Source organism: Ambystoma mexicanum, chromosome 3p (assembly GCF_040938575.1).
Source record: "Ambystoma mexicanum isolate Mex_15411 chromosome 3p, UKY_AmexF1_1, whole genome shotgun sequence".
Classification (NCBI taxonomy): Eukaryota; Metazoa; Chordata; class Amphibia; order Caudata; family Ambystomatidae; genus Ambystoma; species Ambystoma mexicanum.
In genome coordinates, this window is record NC_090925.1 from 1,172,316,959 (window position 1) to 1,172,332,853 (window position 15,895).

The following is a 15,895-nucleotide window of genomic DNA, read 5'->3' on the forward strand; positions in this document are numbered from 1 at the left end:
CATATGCAAGGCAGGCCGTACCACCCAAAAAGCACGACTGGCCATCTCCATCTTATGTTTCAGGAAGGACTTTGAGACGCTACTCTTCCAGGAATATCTTGCCAATCATTGGATACTCCACTCAATCCTTATTCTCTTCATCAACAGCTCTCCCTCCCATGCTCCTCTATCCACGCGAGCTCCTCTGCTAACCGCATACGCTTACTTGTGACCCCTTGGATGAACATCCTATGTACGCTGCTTCCTCACAGCCATGTTTGCACTTTATACATACATAGATACGTTTTCTTACATATGCAAAGCACAGGTTTTGAACATCCGAGGGAGAAAAGGACTCAAGAGAGAACAGAGATAAACATGAGGGGAAGCAACAAGGTGGGGAGTCATGCAGGAGGCAAGCAAAGATAAGCAGTGGGGGAAGGGTGGGGACATAATGCTGGAAAGCAAAAGTGAGCAACACGGAAAAATTATCCGTGATGCGTGGAGGAGTCTGCAGTGTAGGGAAAGTAGAGGCACGTGGTCATTGATGCATGGTGGATTCTGTGGTGTGGAAAAGTGGAGACACGTGGTCAGTGAAGCACAGAGGATGCTGTAGTGTAAGAAAAGTGGACACGGGTTACCCTTGTAAACATTCAGGAAAAAAATTGTATCTAAAGAGAATGGAACTGAGCGTTAATTCAAAGCTTTCCATCCATTACAATTTGGTGTGTATACTCATTCCACTAAAGTGAGAGGGGTATGCCCAGATGTGACAAATCAACTTCCGGGTCCAGTGGTCCAGGGGTGAATATCGGATCCTAAACCATCAATCAGCCCCACAGCTCTAATACACCAGAAGGGATCCATACAGATTGGAATAAAAAGCACATTATAAACCTCCTTCTCCAATTTTGGTAATGTGGATGGAACATCAGGCTTACCCCTGAAAGGTCGTGGATCATTGGTTTGTTGTAACACAGTGAAAATACAATTATTACCCAATGACAAAAGGAACTGTCCAGTCAAAGTTGTTTTAAAAATATCTACTATTGCACTCTGGATACTGACAGAAGGGCAGTCGGCATGGTTAATAACCACGACAGTTTGTTTACTTGGCTTCAGCACAACGGGAACAATGGGTCTTAATATGTCTCTAGGGGCCTTCTGGGAAGGACCAAGGCGGATGAACCACAATGTACCTTGTGCTGAAGGTGTTCTTGGTGCATGACAGGGCTAAGTCAGCTTCAAGATGCTTTGCGAGCTTCTGTGACACAGTTTGAGATGGGAGTCAGCTGCGGGTATCACGCGGCAAGACAATTCGTTGAGCGAAGCTCGACAAACGGCTGCAGGCTGGACTACAGAGCGGCTCAGGGTCAGGAATCATTGTTTCAGTGCTATTCGGCAGGTCTGAAGCACTGGTCGAGATGTCTCAGATGTCTTTAAGAGACTGTGGCTTGACAACGGTTGCAGCTCACAGAACTCGACTGGCTCGAAAATGTCCTTTAAGGCGCACGTCGGTAGATGCTCGCCAATGCACTTCTCTGAGCTTATTTAATGGGCTTGTATTGTCCTTTAAAGAGGAAGGCCAAAAGCTAAGGAGTGTGTTGCAGGAGGCTGCCTTGTCCTTGGTTGTAGGTTCAGAGGCATTCTGTCACTCCCTGTCCAGGCAAATTTCTGAAGTGCCTAGCAGGGCACCCTGTGTGCTGGCTGGGTACCGGCTCTGGAGTGGCTGGAGGGTCCTCTGAGTTCTTTATCTTCCTCTGTTCCCTGGGAAATGTTAATGGGAGAGATCTTGCTTCCCTCTTTGGATGTCTTGGCCTTCCTTCACTGGGGGAAGCTGTAAAACAGACTATTCCTGCAATCAGGGTCCAAGGATGAGTTATTCTTTCCCACATCTTGTGAAGTCTTCAGATGTTCTGCCAAACCTTGTTTAAAGCCAAGTGGGCCACAATGATTGATGTAGGCTAAGCCTACCTTAATGAACCAATCCTGGGGTCCCTACCAACAATCTCCTGTATGTGTGAGGTCATAACCAGAGTGCTTTGCAACAGGAAAAGTAAAGGGGTGAAAACATGTGATACTATGTCCCACCCATCTTCCTGATCAAAGAGGCTCTCTGGTTAATCGACCTCTCTGTGGTTCCTGATTAAAGTGGCGGGTCTCCCTTGAAGCTAAGACGAGACCAGACTCGCTGGCTCCTGCAAACCACATTACCTTATGAATGGGGTCCCTCTACCGGGGTGGCTTACTGTAAACGCCAGCTCCAGACATGACAGTTCACTGTCCATGATAGTGAGGGCAGGCGCTGGCTTAAGGTTGACATTGTTATATATGACATTTTGTTGGATTTCCTGTCTCCTTTCTTCACCTCTGCAGCCAGGCCCCATGTGGGACTGTTTGAATTACACTCTATTAATATGTTAATCACTGCCACCAGCTGAAGGGCCTAACAAAAGAGCCAGGTGGATGCATGGAGCCTTTGTTAGTTAATCAGGCTGGCCATGGCAAGGGGAAGGTTGGTCCTACCCTTCCTGGAGATGACATGGTGCACTCCTGGCTGTCACATTCCAACTAAATTTGACAGGGATGACTGTGCCTGTAGGCTGTGTCCACCCAGAGTACACAGGTGTATGCATTTGTTATGGCGTGGGTATAGGAAAATCTGTGTGGATTAGCCCCACACATTTTCCTGAGGTTGCTCTGCCATCATTGCATTTAATACAAATTTCAAAAAGCCCAGGCGTGCGTTCGCTCACCATGCGGATGGTGGAATTCCTTACACCGGACAAGGGTAATTTTCTTGCTGTGGAATATAAATTGAGCTGCTCATCACTAATGAGTCCCAACAAGACCAACATATGTTGAGGGTGGCTCATGCACTCTTTGAGGACACAAATAAAAATGATTCGCACATGATTAGTTCCCTTCTGCCGATTACCTAAAAAACATCAAAATGGAAGCTGTTCAAAGAAAATCCCTGTGGTTATGATAGCAAAGCATAACCTTTTGGACCCTCTCGGTCGCTTACCACCTTGGATCTCGTCATTGTACTACTGCTACCGACTGTTACATCCTACCTATGTTAAGTTCAAGCCTTCTGTACCACCTATCACTGTACTACTGCTACCGACTGTTACACCCTACCTATGTTTAAACTCAAGCCTTCTGTAACAGTGCCACGATGCCTCAGGGCAGCTCTGTGCGCTTTATAAATGCAAATAAATGAAATAAATAAATAAAAAATATGATGAATTCAAAGCTTTCCTTTAATTCTTTTTTAATAGTCAGATACTCATTTTTCAGTCTGAGTTTCTGCATAAAGCTTTGCACAGTGTATTTGTTATCCTTGCAAAATATAGCCCAGATGCCTTCCCCAACTCATGCTGTTTTGGTATATTTCTTTATTGAGCTTTAGCATTACATACAAAAAAGGTAGCAGGCGCCCCCTCTCAAAAGAACACGGCATGATAACCTGTTCAGTGGTTATTAACCACTTTGAGAGTTCGCAGCCATCTGCTTTTTGCTCACGGTACCTCTCACAGTTGGGAAATATCCATTTGCATAGCAGTCCAGCACCAAAATGCTATGACAATTCCTTACACGTGTTTCAGCCTTGTTGGGCCTCATCAGTGAGAGAGATGGGCACCTGCTACCTTTTTTGTATTTTTGGAAGGAACTTGGGGTTGGTCACCCTAAGTTACCTGGGGGCAACCAGACGTGGACTCCCTGCTCACTGTGCTCAGAGAGGCACAACTTCACCTCACTGATTAGGCCCAACAAGGCTGAAACACGTCTATGGGGTTGCTGTCAGTACTCTTGTTCAGAAGGGAATTGCCATAGCATTTCGGTACTGGACTGCCTATGTAGGCGGGACAAAGACTGATATGCAAATGGATATTTCCCATCTGTGAAAGGTACAGTGAGCAAAAAGCAGATGGCTGCAAACTCTCAAAGTGGTTAATAACCACTGAACAGGTTATCATGCCGTGTTCTTTCGAGAGAGGGGCGCCTGCTACCTTTTTTGTACTTTAGCATTACATCATCCCACTTCTAGGTGTGCACTTGTTTAATCGAAGTAATTACTCTCGGGTAATTTACTTTGAATATCCTTTGTTATCCTTGCAAGATGTAGCACAGATATCAGCGACAATACATGTATTAAGCTTTAGCACTACACAGCATACTTATCCAGATGTGCTCTCATATTTTCGAAGTCAATTAGTCCTGGGTAATTTAATTGGATTATCCTTTGTTATCCTTGCAAAATATAGCGCAAATGTCTTCCCAAATTTATGTTTTTTTGCATGTTTCTTTATTGAGCTTTAGCATTACATCGTCCGAAGTTCCCTAAATCAAGGCACCTTCCCATCAACCATAAAGACCAGAAAAATCCTCCCTCTACTAAAGAAATGCACTCTGGATCCTGACATCCTAGGTAACTATCGCCCATCCCTCCAAGTTAACATCATTGAGAAAGCGGTAACCGTGCAACTGCAGCAACTGATCGACACCAACAATCCCCTCCAAACCTACCAATCTGGGTTCAGATCCAGATGCAGCAAAGAGACGACACCCTCAACATCCTTAATGATAGCCACTCCTGCCTCTTGGTTCTACCCGACCTGTTGGCCACTTTCAACACAGTAGACCACAAGGCACTATTGGACACCCTATATCGCCGCATGAGGATCAGCGACCTTGTCCTGCGTTGCTTAAAGTTCTACCTTGCCAACCACCAGCAGTTTGTTTAGATGGACTCTTCTCAATCGCCAATGCTACCTGTCACCTGTGGAGTCCCTCAGGGTTCCATCCTCTCCCCAGTGATCTTCAATCTATAGATGGAGCTGCTGGGAGCTCTCTAGCCACACACAACATCCACATGCATCACTACGCCGATGACACACAACTATACATCAAGATTGACTACATCAAGAACATCCACAGGCTCAAAACCTGCCTCTCACTAATCCAGTCTTGGATGTCCAGTGTATATTTCAAGCTCAACCCTTGCAAGACAGAATTCGTACTCCTCACCAACAATACTGAACACCCAGATATACAGACTTGGCTATCAACCATGAACCCTGAGGTCTTCACACCCGAGTTCACCTCCTACGCCAAGTCCCTCGGGTTCCACATCGACAAACAGCTCTGCTGCAAGACACACACAGCTGAAAAAACTCAGACAGCTTGGTATCAGCTCTCCCTCCTGTGGAAAGTCAAGCCCTTACTCCCTCCAGACAGCTTTAGATCCACTGTTCACGCACTGGTCCTATCCAACCTCGATGGGGGCAATGGCCTCCTCGAAGGCCTCCCGTCGTCCTCCCTTGTGCCCCTGAGAAGTGTCCTACACGTGGCCGCAGGCCTCATCATGGGTCTACGCAGATATGACCATACCGCCCCAGCTCTCATTGACCTTCACTGGCCACCACTTCATGCACGAATCACCTTCAAATCTTGCTGCATCATCTATGAGGCAGTCACCCTCAAGTTACTTGCTGAGTAATTCAGCATCTCTGGCTGACAGCTCACCACCAGAAGTCAGGACACGTGCAGACTTGAAATCTGGCACTGGAAAAGGGAATGGAACAGAAAACAAGCCTTCTCTGCCTACGCCCCAATACTATGGAACCTCCTCCCAGTCAGCATCAGACTCGCCCCCACGCTCCTACAATTGAGAGAAGAACTCAAGACCCACCTCTTCAAGGAGTCTCTTTTCCTGAACACCTAGGACGTCACGTCTCCCCCTCATGCGACCTGGCTCACTAAACGCCATCCTCCCCTCTCCTCCCTGCCACCCGGGAAGCTGTACCCATCCTCTCTGCCCCACTGTATCCTACTCCCGCTGTATATCTGTTCTGTTGTTACCTCTAAAAAGTGCTCCGTTAGGCATCTGTACTGTTGTATACCTTCGTAAAGAGCTCTGTTGTGTATCTGTATTGTTGTATACATCTGTAAAGAGCTCTATTGTGCAGCTGTATTGTTGTATACCTTTGTAAAGTGCTCCGCTTCTTCTCGAAGCCAGGTCTGCGGTCAAATGCCATAATCATTATAATAACAATGATACTAGTCACAGTTATCTAGGTGTGCTCTTGTTAGTAGAAGCAAATTACTCCGAGGTAATTTACTTTGATTACCCTTTGTTATCCTTGCGAGATATACCTCAGATGCCTTCCCCAATCCATGTTCCTTTCAAATATATTTCTTTATTGAGCTTTAGCATTACATCGGCACACTTATCCAGGTGTGCTCTCGTTCAATCGAAGTAAATTACTCAAGAGGTAATTTACTTTGATAGAAGTATACATATATATGTATGCGTTTTAAGGGTTAGGCGGGGGGGTGGGGGAGTGGTGAGGGATTGGGGATAGGATGAGAAGTAGTATAGTTATGGGGGTCACGGATGGGCGCTATCCCGTAACAAAAATGAAAACAAGATGAAACAATTCTGTCGAAGTCAATTACCACAGAGTAATTTACTTCGATAAAACAAGGCAGAGCCGTTAGCTCAGTCAGCCTCCCACAATGCACTGCATTCCAGAGAATAGTTGGTCGTCTTCGTACATAACTTAACGTGCAACATGAATGATTTTGCTGTCCATTGTTCCTGTTCCGTGTCTTATGGGGTCGCACAGCGCTACCGATGCAGGATATCAAACAAGCCAAACTAGTACATACACCACGCATGCGCACTGACAGTAACTTAAGTGATGTGATTAGTGCTGGCACTCTTGTGGCAGAATATAGAAACCCAGCCGAGTGTTATGACTTCTAGGGCCTCCGAGTGTTATGACTTCTAGGGCCTCAGCAAAAGATGGTGCTCTCCATGCAGCGCAAATGGCACAATGTGCCTTTGCACTGTAGTGGGCACACACATGAAACCCCCTATCCAAACACTGAATGCGGGTGCCATTAGATTTCTGGGCGCACAGTCTGTAAGGGGATGTTCCCTCATCTGCATGTGTGTATGCCCCATGTAGAGTTGCACATGCGCAGACGTTGGAGTATGTAAACATGCGCATGGGCAATCAGGCACGGTCCCTTACTTGTGAGGTGGGACACAAGCTCTGCCCTCAACCAGGGTACTTGAAGAGGGACTGTAGGGTTCCTTGGAGGGACGGGCTCAGTGACAGACTGCACTGCCAACATTAGTGAGGCTACACATTGAATGCAGGCTTGTAGACATGCTGCACCACCCATGAAAACTTCAAATGCACTGGGTAGATGCGGGCAAGGCATGCGGTGCTGCACCAGTTGCAGCCTGGAGCTGTGCTAATGCAGCCCCTGCTGTATTTGGAGGGGCCATCATGCTTAGATGTGAGCCAGGTGTGTATCAGTGTAGGGGCAGTGTAGCTAGAGGTTTCACTATGCCCACTACTGTTTTGGTTCTTTAAAATGTCACTCGTGAGTCGTGGATTTTATCAGTCACCATCAGTCACCATGGCAATGCAGCGCGAGACCCCTAAACATATGGTTACCTTGTGGCGAATGTAGTTTGATGCATTTCATTGGGTGCTCCTGTGAATGGGTAGTGGTAGTTTCCAATGGGAAGAATAGGGATTTTCAAAGTATATTGTGGGATCCGGCTCGGCCTTCAATCTCTGCTTGCATTTAAATAAATCCTTCTAATTGCAAGTCATAGGGGTTTGCCTGTTGATTTAATAACTAATTTCCTTGATCCGTTAGGCAAAGCTCTATTTCCAAATTGTGCTGTTGAGATTAGTGACATATTGCAAAAGGCACCAGTGGGGCTGAGATGCAACAGTGCTTCATTGTTATATGCCCAACCATTGAATATTCTATTTACCCGCTGCTCTGGCACATGCCAGTCCAGAAAGAGCGAACGTGGACCCATTAGCTGCACTGCTGATATTTTTTTGCACACTTGACCATTAAAGTTAATATGTCCTTGTGTAGAGTAACGCGCATCAACAAATGCAATGGGTATGACCTTTGTTTAATAACATATGCGGTCTCATGTGCCCAGCTAGTAGCATTGTATTCCCAGCGACATCCTCGCATGCACAGGTGCCGCTTTCATATTCTACATCCAGCCCCATATAATGAGATACTGCCTTTATATGAACAATCTTGCACTAGCACTCAGAAAAAAACAGGCCCACTGGACCTTCCGCAGAAACCTAAAGACGTGGCTGTTCAACTGACTGTTTTCCTCCTAAGACAATTGCATCCCCCCACTGCTTCGCCCCCCTTCCTCTCTTCTTCATTATGTAACATGCAACGCTTACCTTTGTACCTCTTTTTCTTAATGTAACATGTAACTTTGTACCCTAATGTAACTAGCGCCGAGATTCCAGAAGGTTAGCAAATACAAAACTAAATAAATAAATGAATACAACTGCCGCTTCTCTTGCTAGAGTGCCGCTAAGGAAACCCATGTGCTGTCAGTCTATGCCCATGCCCAGCCCCGTCCGGCAGTTATAGTATCACACATCCAAGTACAGCTCATATGCCAAACATAACCTTGTACATTAGATGCGGCCTCGCATGCACTGGTGCTGCCATCATAGCCTAGATCCAGCCACATATGATGAGATACTGCCTTTATATGAAAACTGCCGCTTCTCTTGCTAGAGTGCCGCTAAGGAAACCCATGTGCTGTCAGTCTATGCCCATGCCCAGCCCCGTCCGGCAGTTATAGTATCACACATCCAAGTACAGCTCATATGCCAAACATAACCTTGTACATTAGATGCGGCCTCGCATGCACTGGTGCTGCCATCATAGCCTAGATCCAGCCACATATGATGAGATACTGCCTTTATATGAAAACTGCCGCTTCTCTTGCTAGAGTGCCGCTAAGGAAACCCATGTGCAGTCAGTCTAGGCCCACGCCCAGCCCCGTCCGGCAGGTATAGTATCACACATCCAAGTGCAGTTCATATGCCGAATATGACCTTGTATATTAAGTGCAGCCTCAAATGCACAACTGCTCCTCTAAGGTTTACCATCTTTTGTTTAGGCATCCCAAGCATATGCCAGACTACTTGCCCCTTCAAAAGGGAAACAGGCAGTACTACCTTCCCCAGAATGCACTCTGCTCATTCACTGCAGAAGTTCAAACATGGCCTCCACACCCCTCTGTAGAAATGTCGGACAAGGAATCATGTTGCATACTGCATTCTGGCTGCAGATTTTCAGAGGACCACATGTCCCAGAATGCATCATGACTCCCTCTTTGCGAATGCCATTATCAGGGTAATTCATAGAATTTCGCAGAAAAGTGTCGCAAGCGGCTGGCGCAGAGTGTCCGCGTGCGATTGTCTGCGCCAGGCACGTGCGCTAAAACCGATTTCCGCGCACAGCGTATTCATGGATTTTAGGCTCACAAACCAGCCGTGGCGCAGAGTATCGCAGCGACCATGCAGCAGCGCCAGTAACGCCCCCAAGAACGCCCTCGCGCAAGGAAAAGCCATCAAAATCGCTAAATCATCGCAAAGGGCTGCGCTAACCCTGGACCAGTTCACAGGGCTGCCAAACAAGGAACGCAAAGCGGGTAACGTTCATATCAGGGGTACGCGGGAAGTTTTACACGCGATTAGCCAGGGTACGTGTATTACAGGGGTACGCGGGAAGTTTAACACGCGATTGGCCAGGGTACGTGTATTAGAGGGGTACGCGTGAAGTTTTACACGCGATTAGCCAGGGTACGTGTATTACAGGGGTACGCGGGAAGTTGAACACGCGATTAGCCAGGGCACGTGTATTACAGGGGTACGCGGGAATTATCACACGCGATTTGGCTGGGTAGGTGTATTACAGGGGTACACAGGAAGTTTTACACGCGATTTGGCTGGGTACGTGTATTACAGGGGTGCGCTGGAATTATCACACGCGATTTGGCCAGGTACGTGTATTACAGGGGTGCGCGGGAATTATCACACGCGATTTGGCTGGGTACGTGTATTACAGGGGTGCGTGGGAAGTTACACACGCGATTAGGCTGGGTGGGTCCTCACAGGTGTTCCCTGTACACCCTCCACGGCCCCTGCAGGCAGCCCACAAAACAGGGGACTACCCTGCACACCTGCTCATGTCTACCACCACCCCCACCCCTCAGCCACCAGGGGCAGCCTCCACCAGGCCCCCACCCATGTCTACCACCACCCCCACCCCCCAGGGGCAGCCTCCACCAGGCCCCCACCCATGTCTACCACCCCACCCCCACCCCCCAGCAGTGCAGGGGCACCCTCCACCAGGCCCCCACTCATGTCCCCTATCACCCCCACCCCCCAGCCACCAGGGGCAGCCTCCACCAGGCCCCCACTCATGTCTACCACCCCACCCCCACCCCCCAGCCACCAGGGGAAGCCTCCACCAGGCGCCCACCCATGTCCCCCTGCACCCCCACCCCCCAGCCACCAGGGGAAGCCTCCACCAGGCCCCCACCCATGTCTACCACCCTTCCCACCCCCCAGCAGTGCAGGGGCACCCTCCACCAGGCCCCCACTCATGTCTCCCAGCGTGCTACGTGTATTTCAGGGGTGCGCGGGAAGTCCCACTCGCGAATAGCCTGGGCGCGTGTATTTCAGGGGTGCGCGGGAAGTTCCACACGCGAATAGTCTGGGCGCATGCATTTCAGGGGTGCGCTGGAAGTTTTACACGCAACTTCAGCAGGGTACGTGTATTTCAGGTATGCGCGGGAATTCTCACACGCGATTTGGCTTGGTACGTGTATTACAGGGGTGCGTGGGAAGTTACACACGCGATTAGGCTGGGTGGGTCCTCACAGGTGTTCCCTGTACACCCTCCACGCTCCCCTGCAGGCAGCCCACAAAACAGGGGACTACCCTGCACACCTGCTCATGTCCCCCTGCACCCCCACCCCCCAGCCACCAGGGGCAGCCTCCACCAGGCCCCCACCCATGTCTACCACCACCCCCACCCCCCAGCCACCAGGGGCAGCCTCCACCAGGCCCCCACTCATGTCTACCACCCCACCCCCACCCCCCAGCAGTGCAGGGGCACCCTCCACCAGGCCCCCACTCATGTCCCCTATCACCCCCACCCCCCAGCCACCAGGGGCAGCCTCCACCAGGCCCCCACTCATGTCTACCACCCCACCCCCACCCCCCAGCCACCAGGGGAAGCCTCCACCAGGCCCCCACTCATGTCTCCCACCACCCTCACCCCCCAGCAGTGCAGGGGCAGCCTCCACCAGGCCCCCACTCATGTCCCCTATCACCCCCAACCCCCAGCCACCAGGGGCAGCCTCCACCAGGCCCCCACTCATGTCTCCCACCACCCCCACCCCCCAGCAGTGCAGGGGCAGCCTCCACCAGGCCTCCACTCATGTCCCCTATCACCCCCATCCCCCAGCCACCAGGGGCACCCTCCACCAGGCCCCCACTCATGTCTCCCACCACCCCCACCCCCCAGCAGTGCAGGGGCAGCCTCCACCAGGCCCCCACTCATGTCCCCTATCACCCCCAACCCCCAGCAGTGCAGGGGCAGCAGGCAGTCAGGCAGCAGCAGGTGGGAGCGTGCTCGGGCTCTGGGGGGCAGTAGTTCGGCCTTCCGGGCAGGAGCGTGGTATTCCGTGTGCGTACGCGTGGCCAGCTTGGTACGGAGTGATTTTGCACGTGAAAATCCTGCACGTCAGCGTGAAAACTGAGGAAAGGCCCTCAGCGCGTAAGCGCTTCTGTGACGTGACCCGCACAGGTGTTTCCCACACAGCACGTGATGACAGAGCACACGTGGAAAGACTGCACGTCAGAGTGTAATCGCGTGTGATTGGTGGAAATGGCCCTACACGCAGAAGTGACAAAGCGTGTGATTGGTGGAAATGGCCCTACACGCAGAAGTGACAAAGCGTGTAATTGGTGGAAATAGCCCTACACGCAGAAGTGACAAAGCATGTAATAGGTGGAAATTGCCCTAGCGCGTACACGCCGCGTAAGTGACGCTGGACGTGTGGGCCTGTATAAAAGGTACGTGTAGAACACGTTTTCCTTGTACGTGCTTTTCGTGGAGAGCGAGTGGGTGAATTCTGTACTTCTTGTCGTTTCACACGCGATTTACTTCACGGCGTTTCTAGTTCGTATTCCCTGTTACCTCTGACAGCTTTTTCTCTTTTTTCTCTTTTACTGGTTTACCTGGGCCTGTTCCCTCAAACAGTGTTCCCTTCTACTGTTGTCCTGTCTCCTCAGACAGCGTACAAATCTTCTTTTGGCGGGGGTGTTGCCAACCAAACGTGCTCCTTTTACACGCTCGTTTACCAGGCAGACGGTGAGTCACGCACGTATCTAACATCTGTGCTTGCCCCGTGTGTAGCCTACCCCTTCAGAGGTCATTCTAGGCTGCGTGTGACACGCATACGTTCATTCTTGTGTTTCTGGGTGCCACAGCGTAGTGCAGGTTTTTCTTTCTGCACACGTGGTCTAGGAGGGGTTGCGTGCACGTCATCTCCCTTTTTTGGGCCTCCTGTGCGTTGCGTGACCTGTCATCTTTCCCTAGGGGTTACATTCAGCCTTGCTAGAGCACTAGGGTACAATTACCATCTGGTACCCAACCCCTTTGACCCCCAATTGCCCAGGACAATAGTCTACATCCACTCCCATACGCACATTAACATCAGTGCCATGGCTGGGAGGCGAGGATTCCGTAAGGGTGGCAAAGGTGGAAGAGCCACAAGTGGTGGCCCTGGTGGATCCGGTAGGGGACGTGGTCGTAACTTGCAGGGTGAGCCTGTCCCCCATGTGTGGAGGACCAGTCAAGGGCACCATCATCCCCCCCCCTCCCCCCCCTCCCCCCCTCCCGTTGAGGCTGAAGTGGCTGACACCATCCATGCTCAGCCCTTGTTGGACCAGCCCATTGTGGCACCAGACCTGGCTGACTCCATGGCTGACTTCCAGGTCAGCAGGGCTACGACACGTGCGCTGGTGCACGTTGATGCCATCATGCCACGTGGATCTGGGGCAGCAAGGTCATCTGCTGCACCAAGGAGGCAGGGCGGAGAGGCTGCAGGGGCAGCTGCGGCTCCATCCACCCCAGCCCTCACACACCCAGCCAGGACAGTGTCGGTCCTAGTCCATGCTGCTGACATTCCCCCTGACACCATCACACTAGAGCCAATGCCTGCACCAACTCCCATGCTGAGTGTGCAATCCCACACTCCTGATACAGAGTCCACCAGGGCTCCTGCCCCTAGTGTCCAGAGCGGCGCAGGACACTCAGGATCACCACCACCTTCCAAGCGGAAGAGGAAGAGTGCTCGTCCGGCACAGGCTGATGCCCCAGACACGGCTACACAGTCCGGCCCGTCCAGGAAGCCCAGCTTCACGGATGACGAACTGAATGCACTTGTCGAGTATGTGTCCGGACATGACAACGAGATGGTCATTGTTGCAGGATCCAAGACCACACCTGCACAACGCCAGGCACACTGGCAGACCGTTGCGGACATCGTAAGTGCCCTTGGAATCGTGAGGCGCACAGCCAATGATTGCTATAAGCGCTGGAATGACCTAAAGCGCAGGGCAAAGAGTAAGCTGGCCTCAAGTCATGCCGCAACTCTAGTGACTGGAGGTGGGTCTCCAGTAGTAGACATGGAACTCACTCCACATGAGTCAGTCGCTGGGACCTACGTCACGGAGGAACAGATCCAAGGCGTGGGAGATCTGGCTGATTACGAGGCATTGTCCGGTGAGTGCACATGCATGTGTGTGTCATCCATGTGCATGGTGTGTGTGTGAGGGCTTCTGTTCGGGTGCCAGGTGAGAGTGTGTGCGCCTGAGTCGTATGGGTCAGCCATGTGCTTCATGCAATCCTTCCTGCGCAGCTGCATTTGGCCATAGCAGTATCCCTTCTGCCAACAGTAGACATCTAGCACAACTGCACGCCAGTTGCCCTTGAAGTGTCACCTTGACACAACATATTTGCTTCTTTTTCACTGTTCATTCAGTCTGTTTGTTTGCATTCCACCACTTTCACTAGGCATGTCGCTGTCCACTAGTCACATGTCTGACATGGGTATGGTAAAGTGGAGTGACTTTGTTACCTGGATATCATTTGTACACACATGTCCCTGTGCAATTTGACCATTTCAGACTGGCAGCTCCAGGTGAAAAATCTGACCTGTTAGAATTAGAAAAGCTATTACATGTGGGAACTGGACTGAATGAATAGGTGCTGCCCTCCTCTCCATCTTCACTCAATAGCAATGGTACATGCCATCTGTGTGATGGCATGTGTGTCTCACCTGCCAATCACAGGCCAATGTGTGATGCCACTGCCAGGCAGCATGCACAAAATGTGTTCATTTACCATCTTGGTGTCATCAGTGTGTGCCATTTGCCTGCACTTCATACGCAGTGAGGGTGCATGCATGGGAGGGTTTTAGTCATGTGGGACATGTGTCAATCAAGTACTGGTTCTCTTGCTTCTCAGCCCTCAATGTGTGCCATGGTGCTAATGCCTGTTTCCATTTCTTTGTTTTCATGTCTTTGCAGGGGAAGACGCACCTGATACTGCTGGGGTTGTGGAGATGGTGCAGACCCAGGAGGTGTCCCAGGGCCGACCAACCACCAGTAAGGGACGTGGTGTGGTGGTGGGGGAGAACCCACAAGTGCTGCAGGTCGTGCTCTCAAGGGGTGTCTCTGGCTGCACCTCCCCCGAGCTGTACTCAGGTGTTGATTCGGATGAGACCTACGTGCCGTCGCAGGTGAGTGTTCCAGGGAGGGATTCTGTTCTGTCTCACCCACCTGCACCAGGGTCAGTACCCTCCATGGGGATGTCAGTGTTGGCAGCTACGCCTTCGGTGGTTACGGATGCAGGGTCACACTCCGCGACATCTGATCCTGTTCCTGGGCCAGCAGATCAGAGGGGGAATGCAGTCCTGCAGCCTCAGGCAGTGCCGGCACAGCAAGGCGCAGTTCGCCTTGCCCCAGACAGGTGTGGTGCCCGCCGACGTGGTGGCCGTACGCCACCCGGCAATACCGCATGGGAGCAATCCATTTACGGTATGGCTACCCAACAGGCTGCATCATCCGAGATGATGGCTCAGGCCATGGATAGGGTGGCCACTTCCATTGTCCCCCCAGAAAGGCTGATGGAGCGACTAGAGCAGGCAACCGACTCCATCTGCCAGTCACACAGGGAGGACATGTTGGGGTCCAACAGGGACAGGCGGGCGGCACTGGCGACTCTGCAGGAGGCCATCTCCATTGAGTCCCAGGGCCACAGGGAAGCCCTGAGGCAGGAGCTCCTACACCTCAGGACGACTCTTGTTGAGCTTGAGGCTTCAACACACCAAAGGACAGAACAGCAGCTGGAGCGTCTCACCCGTACGCTCTCAGCTGAGATGCAGGCAACGAGGGCGGAGGTCCGGGCATCCCGTGAGTTGTTGCATGGGGACCTCCGCACACTCATCCTCCAGAACCAGACCTACCACACCCGCATGCTTGCAGCCATGGAGGAGCAGACTAGGGCCTTGCGTGGGCTGCCTCCCATAGTGCAACCACCTCCGGATGCAGCTGCACAGGGTGATAATAGCGACAGCAGTGATACTCCCACAATAGGGTAGCCGTGTGGGCCATGAGCCCATGGAGGTGTTTTATCTTCCCAGGATCCACGCAGGTGGGTTCTGGTGTGCATCCTGTCCTCGGACCTCCTGGGTGGCCTCCCCAACCCCCACGGGCCCATCAATGGCCATTTTTGATTGTTTCTTATTTTTATTTTTATTTTGATTTCTTTTATTCCCAATTTTTTTGGGACGATCTGTTGGCTTCGATCTGTTGGCTTCGATCTGTTGGCTCCGATCTGTTGGCTCCGATCTGTTGGCTCCGATCTGTTGGCTCCGATCTGTTGGCTTCGATGTGTTGGCTCCGATGTGTTGGCTCCGATGTGTTGGCTCCGATGTGTTGGCTTCGATGTGTTGGCTTCGATCTGTTGGCTT